The sequence below is a fragment of the Camelus dromedarius genome, chromosome 3 (assembly GCF_036321535.1).
Source record: "Camelus dromedarius isolate mCamDro1 chromosome 3, mCamDro1.pat, whole genome shotgun sequence".
NCBI lineage: Eukaryota > Metazoa > Chordata > Mammalia > Artiodactyla > Camelidae > Camelus > Camelus dromedarius.
Genome location: NC_087438.1, coordinates 82,331,360 through 82,343,996, shown reverse-complemented (window position 1 = coordinate 82,343,996; position 12,637 = coordinate 82,331,360). Strand labels below are relative to the sequence as shown.

Here is a 12,637-nt window from a genome sequence, read left to right as displayed (position 1 = left end):
CTGAATGTGGCTTTAAATCAACAAAGGGAGTACAAATCTAGTCAATTTAGCCTAGGGCCAAAGCAAGATTAGTTCCAAGAATGAGTATACAGTGCTGGTTAGAATTCTGGGCAGTTTAATTTTAAATGCTTCTCTCTCAATTTGGAGACTATATCCACAGACCTCAAAGAGATTCTGGTATTTAGCCTAATGATTTCCATATGTTAAACACACCTCACTGCCTATAGGCACCAGTCAGATTACTTTCTTCTGAAAAAGGAGGCTAGACTTTGATTCTTCTCTGTCAAATTATTGCCTTCTATTAGCATGGGAGACCTGAACTTCTTTAGCAAACAACTTGAGGCTAGTTGTACAAACCCGCTGATAAGGGAAGGCTGATTTCCAGCTGTTCCCAACACGCCTTTGTAAATAAAGAGCCAGCAAAACTCTGTCTAATCTCGTAAAGATGTATATTTAAGAAAACACTTTAAAGTGGCTCATGATCTTAATCTCATTTCCCATGCTGCAAACCTAAATCAAATCATTCGTTAAAATTTTTGCTCCATACATCTCAGCAGTCTCAGGATAAGATCATGTCTTTTAAAAACAGACAATGCAGACATTCCCTCAGGCTACATCTTTGCTTTCTAGTCTCCATTTCTTGCTCAAGAAAGGCATCCTCTTCACTCTAATTGTTTCATTGAGAAATAGAATCAAAATGTCCATAAAAACATAGGAAAGTCTGTGGAAAGTAATGTTAAGAGAAAAGCAGAATATTAAACCGTGTATATGCTCTAGTCACAGCTACAATATATAACTATGGATAAGAAGGGAAAGAAATATGAAAAATGAAACAAGCTGTTTTCTCACGTATCTAAAATATTACTATTTTTTTTTTCTTTCTGATTTCTTTTTCTTCTGCTGGGAGCTCTTAATAGTGGGCATAGTTTGTTTGCTTCTTTAAATTATCAGGATAAGATCTCACCTCGACAGACAAGATTTTAGGAGCCAGCTACTCACATCAAGGGTGGTGACTGCCTGGACCACCCTAGAGAGATGACTGCCTAACTCTTCCTGAACATTCTTCAGGGATAGCAATTCCACAATTCCAAGTTTAATCCCTGCGAGGGGAGAGAAGCTCTGTCTAACCTGCTAATAGTAGTGGATTTCAAGAAATGTCCTCGTTTTTAGTTTCAAACTAAAATAATCCTTTAAATGTAAGTAAAAATAATATATGGGTGAATCATAAAAATGAAGCCATTCTTTCCTACATATTTGCTGAGAACACAGGCACACAGATGAGTTCTACAGATGCACAAAACTTGGGTACTGCTCTCAGAAAGGTTATCTAGTGGGGCACACGCAGCTGCAAACTCAGGGGCAGTGGCAGAAGTGACAATGTAATCAATAGACAGGGAGACCAGAATGAGCTACTCAGATTCTTAAGAGGAAGAGATTACTTTTGGACTTTTTTTTTCCTGGTAAAGAACAGAACTAGGAAAAATTGCATGGAGGAAGCACATTAGAGCTGGATCCTGAAGGGCAGTCTAATTCCGTCCAGAAAAGAGAAGCCACGGGCATGGAGGGAAGGGAGACATAGTGCTAAAGGCAAAAGCCCGGAAGAGTGGGTTGCGTTCCGGAACTATGCACAGTTTAGGAATGGAACCAAAGGAAATATGCAAAAGAGTACAGAGTATCAGACCTGGCCCGGAACATGGAGAGGAGGGCGAGGCAAGTGAGCAAATATTGTCCTTTGGGGCCTGGGCAAGGGGCCTTGCACTTGCTGTTCTATTTAATCCCCACCGTTGTTTTATAAGTGAGAAGACTGACACTCCGAGAAGTCACACAGTTTCCAAAACACACGCCCTTTGCTGGCACAACCCTGCACTAGCACGGCGCCCGGTGCCCAGCTGGTCCTCCACAAACGCTGCCGGATGCACGTGTAACCCACCTGCAGGCCTCCCCGTGGCAGTGCCACCATATGGCTCTTCTGCACTGGGTTTTGATAGCCATTGGGAGCAACTGAAAATTGGGAGTTAGAGGATGCAGTTACCTGAGAGCCATGTGTTAAGATGAGGACAGTAGAGGCTGGGGAGGTGATGGGGAAACTACAGTGTTTACAGGCAGCATCTTGCTCTGCTCAGTGTGCGCTATATATACAGATTTTTCTAAGGAAGTATTAGAATGCCTCAAAGGCTCAACTGAAATCTAAATTCTCTCCTTTATCAAACGTATTTTTATTATGAAATTTAAGCACAATAGAAGATAAAAATGAAAAGTTAAACTCCTTTCCCTGCTTCAAACCGAGAGTTCCACTATTAATAGTATATTGTTCATTCTTCTTAAGAAAAAAAAGCTTATGCACTCATAAACATATAATATGCCTTTTTTCTAAACATAATGAGATCGTTATTTTGCTTTTTGACTTAATCTGTCTTGGAGATCTTTCCCTATCAGTGCACACAGACCAACCTTGTTCTAAAGATGCATAATGTTTCATGTCACGGAAGTATCGTAATATATATGTAAGCTGCGGATGCATAATCAGGTTGTTTAGAGTTTGCATTGTGTTTATTCTTAAAAACAACACTGTAATGCAATCTTTTTGTCCCAAACTGAATTCACTTATGGTCACTCGTATCAGCTTCTTGGATAGTCACAGATGCACTTTCTGGTGTAAGACATAATTTAGCAAATTTCCTTGTGTGTTAGTATAGTTAGCAGTCACTTATCTTAGCAATGAAGGGGAACACAAAGATAACCTAAAAATAAATTTACTCACAGGAATATCTCACTCTGTAGCCCTGGAGCCTCCTGGAAAGACTCAGGGTCAGTGTTCTGGCTTCCCACCCTGGGCTCCTCGTATAGAATTCCTCATTCCACACTGGGGCAGGATGGCATTCCTTCCAGAGGAATCCAGGGCTCTGCCCTTCTTGCTCTACCACTGGCTTCAGCCTCCCTTGGTTTCCATGCTTAAAATGTCAATAAAAGTGCAGACTGTAACAATCAGAATCGTAGAATTTCTGAACTGAAAGGGATTAGAGATTATCTAGTCTACACTTTACATTTCTTAGAGGTAGCAGTTATGACCCAGAGGGCTGAATATCTCCACAAAGTCACCCAGCCTGTTGCTGTTCAGCACCCCCTCTGCATATCTATTCCAGAGCTTTTTCCATTACATGGTACCAAGCAACATCTGTATCCTTTGCTTAATTATTTCAGAAAGATCATGTAAGCAAAATATGTCTATAATATCCCCTGGTCGGAAATCATGATACAAAAACCAAAAAACAAAAAAAAGACCATTCTGAGAGGATATGTAGAGATAGCATAGGTAGTAAGAAATTTTTTAAAACCTTACTTTAGATCATTTTAACTTCTTTTTTTAATTGAAGTCTAGTCAGTTTACAATGTTATGTCAATTTCTGGTGTAAAGCATGATGTTTCAGTCATACATGTGCATACATATATTCTTTTTCATTGTAGGTTACTACAAGATATTGAATATAGTTCCCTGTGCTATACATAAGAAGCTTGTTGTTTATCTAGTTTAGATACAGTAGTTAGTATCTGCAAATCTCAAACTCCCAATTTATCCCTTCCCTCCCACTTCATCCCTAGTAACCAAAAGTTTGATTTCAATGTCTGTGAGTCTGTTTCTGTTTTGTAAGTTCATTTGTGTCATTTTAACTTATTTCTCCACCAAATTCACTACCAGAATGTCTAGCAAGTGTTAAAACTGACATATTTACACTTCACCTCCCTTTTCCTGTCCCTTGTGGAGGTGTTAACAAGTGAGTGCTGGTAACCCTGCTGACTTGTTATTAGCAAGACACGCAGCTCGCAAGTTGTCTGCAGTCCAAACCTGGGACTACTCCAGGCGGTGAGACTCCAGAGCCATATTTCTGTTACTCCCCGCTCTTCCTCCTATTCATGCTGCTTAGTCTAAATCAGGAATCTTGAAGAGCTCTCAGAAAAGTCTGCTCAAGATCTAAACATAAACATCACAGGGTTGCCAGTTGCACCCCCCAGATCCTGGAGGCCAGCTCTGTTACTGACCCTCAGGAAGACCTGCAAACTGCCTCTGAAGCCCATGTTTCTGCAGGAGGAAGTACTGCAATATGTTTAAGAACCAAAGGGTGTGAATATCAGCTTTGCTTCTGACCAGGGGTAAGTACTTCAACTCTCATGGTCTCAGTTTCCTCATCTTTAAGATGGGAACAGTAACGAGAGAACCTAGGATCCAGCGATGTCTATGAAGAGCCAGTACAATGCCTGGAACACAGTAAGTGCTCAATAAATACTGAACTTCTACCACCACACCTGGCTTACACAGGAGCCAACCACGGGCAAAAGGCAAAAACACAGACAGCTGGGAGTAGGAAAAGAAGAAAAAGTCTTCAGTATGATTTCTGCAGAGTTAACAAAAGCAGAATAGAAAATGGTTACATTTTTACACGAGTCCATATTTGTCTATGGAGAGTCCTAGGAGCAAGTAAGTATTCCCAGGGCTGTTTCAACTGAAACTTGAGACGTGACACCTAGGCTGGGACAGCCACTATGGAAAACAGTATAGAAGCTCCTCAAATAATTAAATATAGAATTACCATGGGATCCAGTAATTCCACTTCTGGGTATTTATCTGCAGAAAATGAAAACACTAATTAAAAAAGATATGTGCACCTGTATGTTCAATGTGGCGTTATTTACAATAGCCAAGGCACATCCATCGATGGATGAATGGATAAAGAAGATGTGGGGTGTGTATGTGCGTGTATATATATATTATAATTAATGTTATGTATAATATTAATATACATTACATATGTAAAATATATATGTAGTATTATACAAATATAATGGAATACTACTCAGTCATTAAAAGAATGCAGTCTTGCCATTTGTGACAACATGAATGGACCTTGAGGGCATTATGCTAAGTGAAATAAGTCAGACAAAGAAAGACAAATACTATATGATTTTACTCATATGCGGAATCTAAAAAACAAAACAAATGAACAAACAAAACTAAATTAAACTCATAGATACCCAGAACAGAATGGCCATTGCCAGAGGGAAGGAAGGTTGCGGGGTGTGTAAAACGGATAAAGAGGGGTAGAGGGTCAAGAGGTACAAACTTCCAGCTGTAAAATAAGTAAGTCACAGGGATGTAATGTACAGCATATAGTCAATAATATTATAGTATATATTTGAAAGTTGCCAAGAGGTAAATCTTAACATTACTCATCATAAGAAAAAAAATTTTTTATAACTTTGTATGGTGACAGCTGGTAACTAGACCTATTGTAGGGATAATTTTGCAGTGTATACAAATATCAAATCATTATGTTGTACACCTGAAACTAATACACTGGTATGAGCCAAATGTACCTCCAAAAAACCCAACCCAAACCAAAACCAAAACACTAGATCTTGGAAAAAACTCACTAGGGTGGGTCAGGCTGAGGAGTTCCCTCTTAGGGGCCCAGGCCCAGGAGTAGAAAGCCAGGCTACACAGTTCCTCACATCAGGGGCCTGACCAAGAACAGAAAACTCGGGCAACCAGAGCAATTTCTCATGTTGAGGGTGGCTTTTCTATATCAGTGAGTCTCTGTTACCAGCAACATTTGCCCGGTGAGGTCAAGGCTGTGGGGTTTCACTTTCCTTCATACCTGAAATAAGAGATTACCTCAGAATTCACATCCATTGGGGAAGAGCCACTATCCCATCACTTCTGTATTACTTTCATCATCGCTTTTGCGGGTGAACTTCTGTAAAAGTCAGGTATCACGATGGTTTTTCGTTTTTTAATTATATGGCAATGATATACTCAAGAAGAAGAAAGAAAAAAAAGATCTGCACCGCCCAGAGGCCAGGACCTAAAAAGGACAGTCAGGGCAGGGACATCACAGGACTATAGAGCAGGCCAGGCCTAAAATCAGGCAGCCCAAGGTCATGTCCATATGACCATTACTCTAAGAAGTATGGTATCAGAGGTCAAAGGTCACAAACTCAATTGATAAATGAAATATGTGACTGACTGGATAACACAGCAGCAAGTAGCAGAGGCTTTGGCCAAACTGGCATGCATAACCAACCAACTGGCATTTAAATTTTGAAAACTAAATACAGTGTGTATGTTGAGCAAATTACACCAGGGATCACACCTGGGTGAGGGCTCCCATTCTGATGTCCTGCTGTGGGTTCTGGTGGCCAAGAAGTGAGCAGCGAAAAAGTCAGCCAAGAAAGGGCAGGCGGCAGCGCCAGCACCCTCAGAGAAGGGAGGGTCTGGGCCCACCATGCCAGGGGCCTGGGCCATTACACCCACAATGAGAAGGCAAAGGACCCACCTCCGGGAGGGCAAGCAGGCACCGGGACCACGGGAGCATTCGCTGTGGAGCCGACACTCAGTGAGCCGGGGGTTCCTAGTGCGCTCGTCTTGGAAAAGCAGCATCACGAGAACATGGTCTGACAACCAGACGCCGTGAGTACAGGCACAGGCCAGGACCCACGGGGGCCACCCACACACCTCCTGGTCAGGGCAGAGCCTCCCCACCCAGCCCGCCAAGTCTGAGGCGAAGCCGCACCTGATAGGAGGAAAAGAGTCAAAGGGGAGGGGCAGCTCCTAACAGGCTAAAGGAAAGGGAAAAACCACATCCTTTCACTGCATCTGTTGCATAAACAAGTATGTATTTAGTGCTAACTGTGCACCTTCCAAGGTACAGCTGAGGTTACAAAGATTTAAAAAACTATAGTTACTGAGAGCAGGTGGCTTACTCTAGGTTAACAGGAGGGAGAGACTATTTGGCACCGGGGTTAGCCAAGTTTCAAACTTGGATTTGGTAACATACCATCTCACTAATCATTTTACTGGAATGCTAGGTAGACAGTATATTGAAGGAAAAAGATGTAGAGTTGATGCTCTCAAAAGTGACCTAGAAAGGGAAAGAAAATGAGGTCATCATCATCATCAGACTTTTGACAACACACTTTGTCAGAAGAAAATGAAGTAATATATTTAAGATTCTTGAGGAAAGAAAATGTGAGCCAAGTGTGTTATATCCAGCAAAACTGACCTTTAATATAAAGGTCACAGTGTTTTATCAAGAAATTAGGGGAAAAAAAAGAAATTGGGGAATACTATTCCCAAGAGCACTTCCTAAGGAATCCACGAGACAAATGGCTTCAGTCAAAATGTGTAGGGACAATAAGCATGACATACATAGTTGCCTGCAGAAATCAGACTAGATGAATATGAAAAGGGAGGTATTTTAGTATATAATGGCTACATGATCTGACAATGCAGATACAGAACAACCAGAAGAAAAAAAAGTGGGGAATAATGAGTATGGCATAAGCCAAAGAAAGTATTTTTACTGTTTTCATTAATCAGAGCTGATTACTGGAAGACTGCTTATGTGTAACACAGGACAATCAAATAGGTAACTAAAAGATATTCTATCTCCCTTGTGGCTAAAAAGCCAAGATCCTAAGCATGGAAGGAAGGAAATACAAATGTAATATAGAAGAGGTTAAACAGAAACCCCGTACCCTTGAACTTCACTTGGAAGTATCAATATGATCTTACAAAGTGTTGTATCTTTGTATGTGTATATATGTTTGTATGTGTGTGTGCGTGTATTTTCTCAGCTCTTACCAATGAAAAGGCCTAGAAACAACGACCATTCCACTGAATGAGCATCCCTAGTGCTGGATTATGGTCCTGAAATATCATTCTTACTAAAAGGAACGAGGGATTCTTGAGGAATGGCTGATTCCAGGTCTAGGCAGAAAATGTACAAGAAAAGCCTGGATCACCATGACACACCAGATAACACGGAAGCTAAGGTCATGGCAGAAGGACCCAGGAGCCAGCTTGAAGAAGCCCCCACTGGTCAAAGATGGGACAATCCGAGTCTTATTAAATATATTGAATTCCATCATAACAATAAAGAAAACGTCCTAAGTGGTCCCCTTTTGAGAATGACAGGAAACCATTTCTCAAAAACTGGGTAAGTCAAAGGAAAGAACTGAGCATTCATCTTGTTTTTCCTACGTGACCTATACCACTGTGTAATCAAATAACAGAAGGAAGGGAAGTCTATCTTTATCAAACTATTCCAGCTAATAAGTAAAAGCAAAATGGTAGAATTAGAATATCACTATTCTGCAATCCCCAATGAATTAATACATCTAGACATTGAGGGTCAACATCTTCTAAAGGCAAAAAAAGAGTAGAAAAAACAGATGTTGTGTGCCTCTCAGTGAAAGAATATAACAGCACTGTAATCTTGCCAGAGGGATCAAACCTGAGTCTGATCAAGGCTCTGGACCTAGACACAGGAAATAGAGTGCAAGAGAATAAGCTGAAGTGCACGATGAGGGTGCATCTCTCTTGTCATCAAGACTGTGGGAAACTCTGCAGATCAAACTGCTCAAATCCTCCAACAACAGAAACATCATTCTTTTAAATAAGAGAGGATGTTAAGGAAATATGTAGATTAAAAGAGACAAGTTTTTTTTGTTTTGTTTTGTTTTTTAATTGGCAACAGTAAACTACAGTGTGTCAGGCTGCTCAGCTGGGTGATAAAACCATAAAGAGATGTAAGGAAGTTATTACTATAAAAGGTAGGATGGCATTTACTTTTGGAAGGACAAAGGAGAAAGTGAATAGGACAGGGAGGGTAGCTGGTAAAGTTCTATTTCTTGATGTGAGTGATGGCTGTATGAGTGTTTGCCTTATAATAATTAACTAAGGTGTACCTCTGTTTTATGTGGGGGCTTTTTTTGTTACTTGCATTTTATTTTGCAATAAAAAGTGATAAGAAAATCTAACATTTTCTCATACTGTATAAAAAAAAAACTCAAAATGGATTTAAAGATCTAAATGTAAGACTAGAAACCATAAAACGCCTAGAACAAAACATAGGTATTCATTGATGTAAATCATAGCAATATCTTTTTGGATCTGTCTCTTAAGGCAAAGGAATCAATATACCCACTCCTGGTTATATTTCCAAAGAACCTGAAAACATGAATTCAAAAAGACACATGCACCCTATTGTTCATTTCAGCATTATTTACATTAGCCATGATATGGAAGAAACCTAAGTGTCCATCGACAGACCAAATGGATAAAAAAGTGGATAATATAAGTGGAATGGATAATATGATGGAATATTACTCAGCCATAACAACATCTGAACAACATGGATGGAACTGGAAGGTATTATGCTTAGTGAAATAAGGCAGACAGAGAAAGACAAATGCTATATGTTATCATTTATATGTGAAATCTAAAAAATAAACATATGTATATAACTAAATAGACACAGACTCACAGATACAGAGAAAAAACTAGTGGTTACCAGTGTGAAGAGGGAAGTAGGGAGGGGCAAGATAGGGGTAAGGGATGAAGAGGTACAAACTACTATATACAAAATAAATAAGATACAAAGATCTATTCAAAGCACAGGAAATATAGCCAATATTTCATAATACCTTTAAATGGAATATAATCGATAAAAATATTGAATCACTATGTTGTACATCTGAAACTAATATATAAATCAACTATACTTCAATTAAAGAAAAAGCAATAAAGTAACATTTTCTTTTTTTTTTTAAGTTAAAAAAAGAAAATCTAGGTGTGTCAGCACAAGAGTCAACTGATGGGAAAGCCAGCCAGTCAGAGAGAAGGGCAAGGGACCAGCAGCCAGTCAGCTGGGAGCCATTGTTTGATGAAGGACTTCTGTGTCAATGTTCTACTCATGTTGATGATAAATGATTTCATCCACAGTGCTTTAATGAAAATTGGCCTTATAGCACTTCAAACTATTTTTTTAATAATTTATTACTTTATTTATATGAGAAATCTAAAAAATAATAACAATAATCATAGGAACACAAATGAACTAATTATTTATATGATGATTGACTTCTTCAATATGTGTAAGCACATTTGACTGTCCTTTATGATTGGATTACTGCATTCTGTTGATTCTTATTTTGTAGTTGGCTTTATTCCCTTGATAACTATGTAAGTGTAGTTCATATGTGTAAACTAAAAAAAAGTGCAGTATACTGTATATATGTATTGATATGCAATATAACGTGTATGTGCAGTCGAACTGTAACAATTCTACCTAATAAAACTGAAAAAGGGAAAAAGAAAAAACCAAAACTTACAGCAAATGACATACTCCAGAATATCTCAAAGGCACTCCCAACTCAAAATGACATCTTGGATGCCTAAGTGGGATTGCCAAGAGCTGCAGGGTGTTGAGTTCTCACAGACATAAGATGAATGAATCACTTGACTCAAAGTTGTACCATTCAGCATACGAACCTAGGGCAGCTTCAAGTTCCCAGAATCAGACAAGAAACCTAAACTCTTTACTCCCCTAGTCGGCTCCAGGTCAAAGTTATTAGCAATAGTAGATTTAAAAAAAACAAACAAAGCAATTTTCCCCAAACATTAAGCATCCTAAAGTCTACGTGAACTGCCACACCCAAGATGTCGTTACAGCTTTGGCAACGTGGGTTCACGACTAAGAGAAGAAACACAGGCTCCCAAGGTCTGTACTGAGCTGTGTGGATAGGATCTTGGAGCAGTGGCTCCACTGCATTCATTCCCAGCATCAGAGTCACAAGAAACACACAGCCCTGCATCCACCGTGGCCAGCTCCCAGTGCCTAAGCACTCTGCAGGGCGCAATCTGCACAATGACCACCCAGAAGTTGTCTCAGCTGTTGTAAAATTGTCCTCACACGAAGAATCTACAACCTGAGGACAAATTTGCCATCACTCAGATTGGCACTCTGCTGTACAAACCAATAATGAAAGTCCTATTCCTCTGGGTCATTAAAATTGCCCGACTTCTCCCCAGTATGAAATAGGAGATAAAGGTTATCTTCTCAGTTTGGGAAGTGCAGCTCCATTGATCTTAAACTTCCACAGCCTTACTTTGAAATGTGAATTACCTGAACTAAACGTAGGATTTGGGGTACAATCTGCAGATGGCAGCAGTCCGAGAATGACAGACCCTAAGTGCCGGGATGTGGCACTGTAGAGGAGACTGTCCTGGCTTGTTGAAGGTCACCAAGTGAGTGAGTGTCAGCTGGGCACACGCTCATGGTTCATTTTTCAACTATTAAAAACAAAATTTTGAGTATATCTCCACTGTAAGATGTGAAGAATAAAATAGGACATAAACTATAAATGGGGCATACGCATACTACCATGGGACACACAACCACGAAGGAGACTCCGACTGGCTGGAGAAGTAACAGCCTTTGACAGCTCACAGACAATGAGGGAGTTGGTAGCAGTTTACTGAGGAGTATTACCCTGTGGCAGTTCAGAGCACAAGCATGAGAGGCAGCTGGGCTGCCGGGCGTGACTCCCAGCTCGGCCAGGCATCTGTGGCAGGTTATTTAACCTCCCCAAACCTCAATTTCTCATCTGCAAGTGCAGTTTAACAATAATACCTTTCTGGGTAGGGGAGGGATAAATTAAAAATTTATCAGATACACACTACTATATATAAAATAAACAACAAGGACCTACTATATAGCACAGGGAGCCATATTCAATTTCTTATAATAACCTATAACAGAAAAGAATCTGAAAAAAAAAGTATGTATATACATAGCTGAATAGCTTTGTTGTACAGTTTAAACTAACACTGTAAATCAATTACACTTCAATAAACAACAAAATAAAATAAAAAAAAAACCAGTAATACATTTCTCACAGATCTGTTACAAAGATGAAACGGGATATGGTGTATTAAGCACTTAGCACAGTGCCCGGCCCATCATAAGCACCCAAAAATGTTTGCCATGATTACTGTTATTGGGGTGGTAAACATTTGCAGAAACAGAAAGAACTCTCTATCTGATGAGCATCTTCTGGATTTCAATGCAGCATGCTGTTCCCCAAACTAAGAGAGGCAATTTTTATTATCCCACAAACCTTCACATTAAAAAGTCACTGCTAGTAGTAATTATGTGCCTGTGTGTGATTTTCAACACCTTCCACATCTTGGCTTTGGTTTCTCCCAACCACTAATCTTGGGTGGTTTATTTTAACACCAATAAAACCTGGGATTATTATTATCAGTAAGAGTGTTGGCCTTATCTAGCCTAGACAGCTAGGGCATGGGAGCCTGGGGCTGGGGCAGATGCTATTTGTCTGCCCAGGAATCATGCCCATCTCTGTCCTTTTTTTTTTTTTATCTGTCCTTCCTATTGGTACAGACAGCCTCCCACAGTAGAAGCTGTCCCTCAAAGTCCATGACTTACTCTCACAGCTTCCCTGGCAGCTGTGACTCAGTTCTGGACAATGAGGCCTTAGGAGGCTTCAAGAAAGATTTGATCGTCTGATGAAAAGAGATGGACACCACTAGAGGACAGATTCATCACCACACACTGTGCCTACCTCCCCCGACACCCACAGGCACTTTCTGCCACTGAAGGAATTTGGAGAAGCCTGTGATACCCATTCCCTGAAGAAGCTATTTTCTGTCTATGAGGCAGGTGGCAAGTCTGCAGAAAAAAGGTAACGTGCTGAGGATGGAAGAGCAGAAGGATGGAAAGAACCTGGCCCCTGATGATACTGTTTGAGCCACTGACTCAACTCTGGACTGGACCAATCC

The 12,637-nt window shown here is 40.1% G+C and overlaps 1 protein-coding gene across 3 annotated transcripts in view; it reads right to left on the bottom strand.

Annotated features, from left to right (window-relative positions):
* The window catches only part of TNFAIP8 (TNF alpha induced protein 8), a 119,924-nt gene that overhangs the window by 99,158 nt on the left and 8,129 nt on the right, over positions 1–12,637 (bottom strand). The window contains exon 1 of one of the 3 annotated variants that reach the window (XM_064483410.1): positions 6,330–6,468. The exons of the other annotated variants lie outside the window; for them this stretch is intronic. The gene's annotated coding sequence lies outside the window, so the exon portion shown is untranslated. Of the gene's footprint in view, positions 1–6,329; positions 6,469–12,637 lie in introns of those variants that run through there. 3 annotated transcript variants of the gene reach the window in all.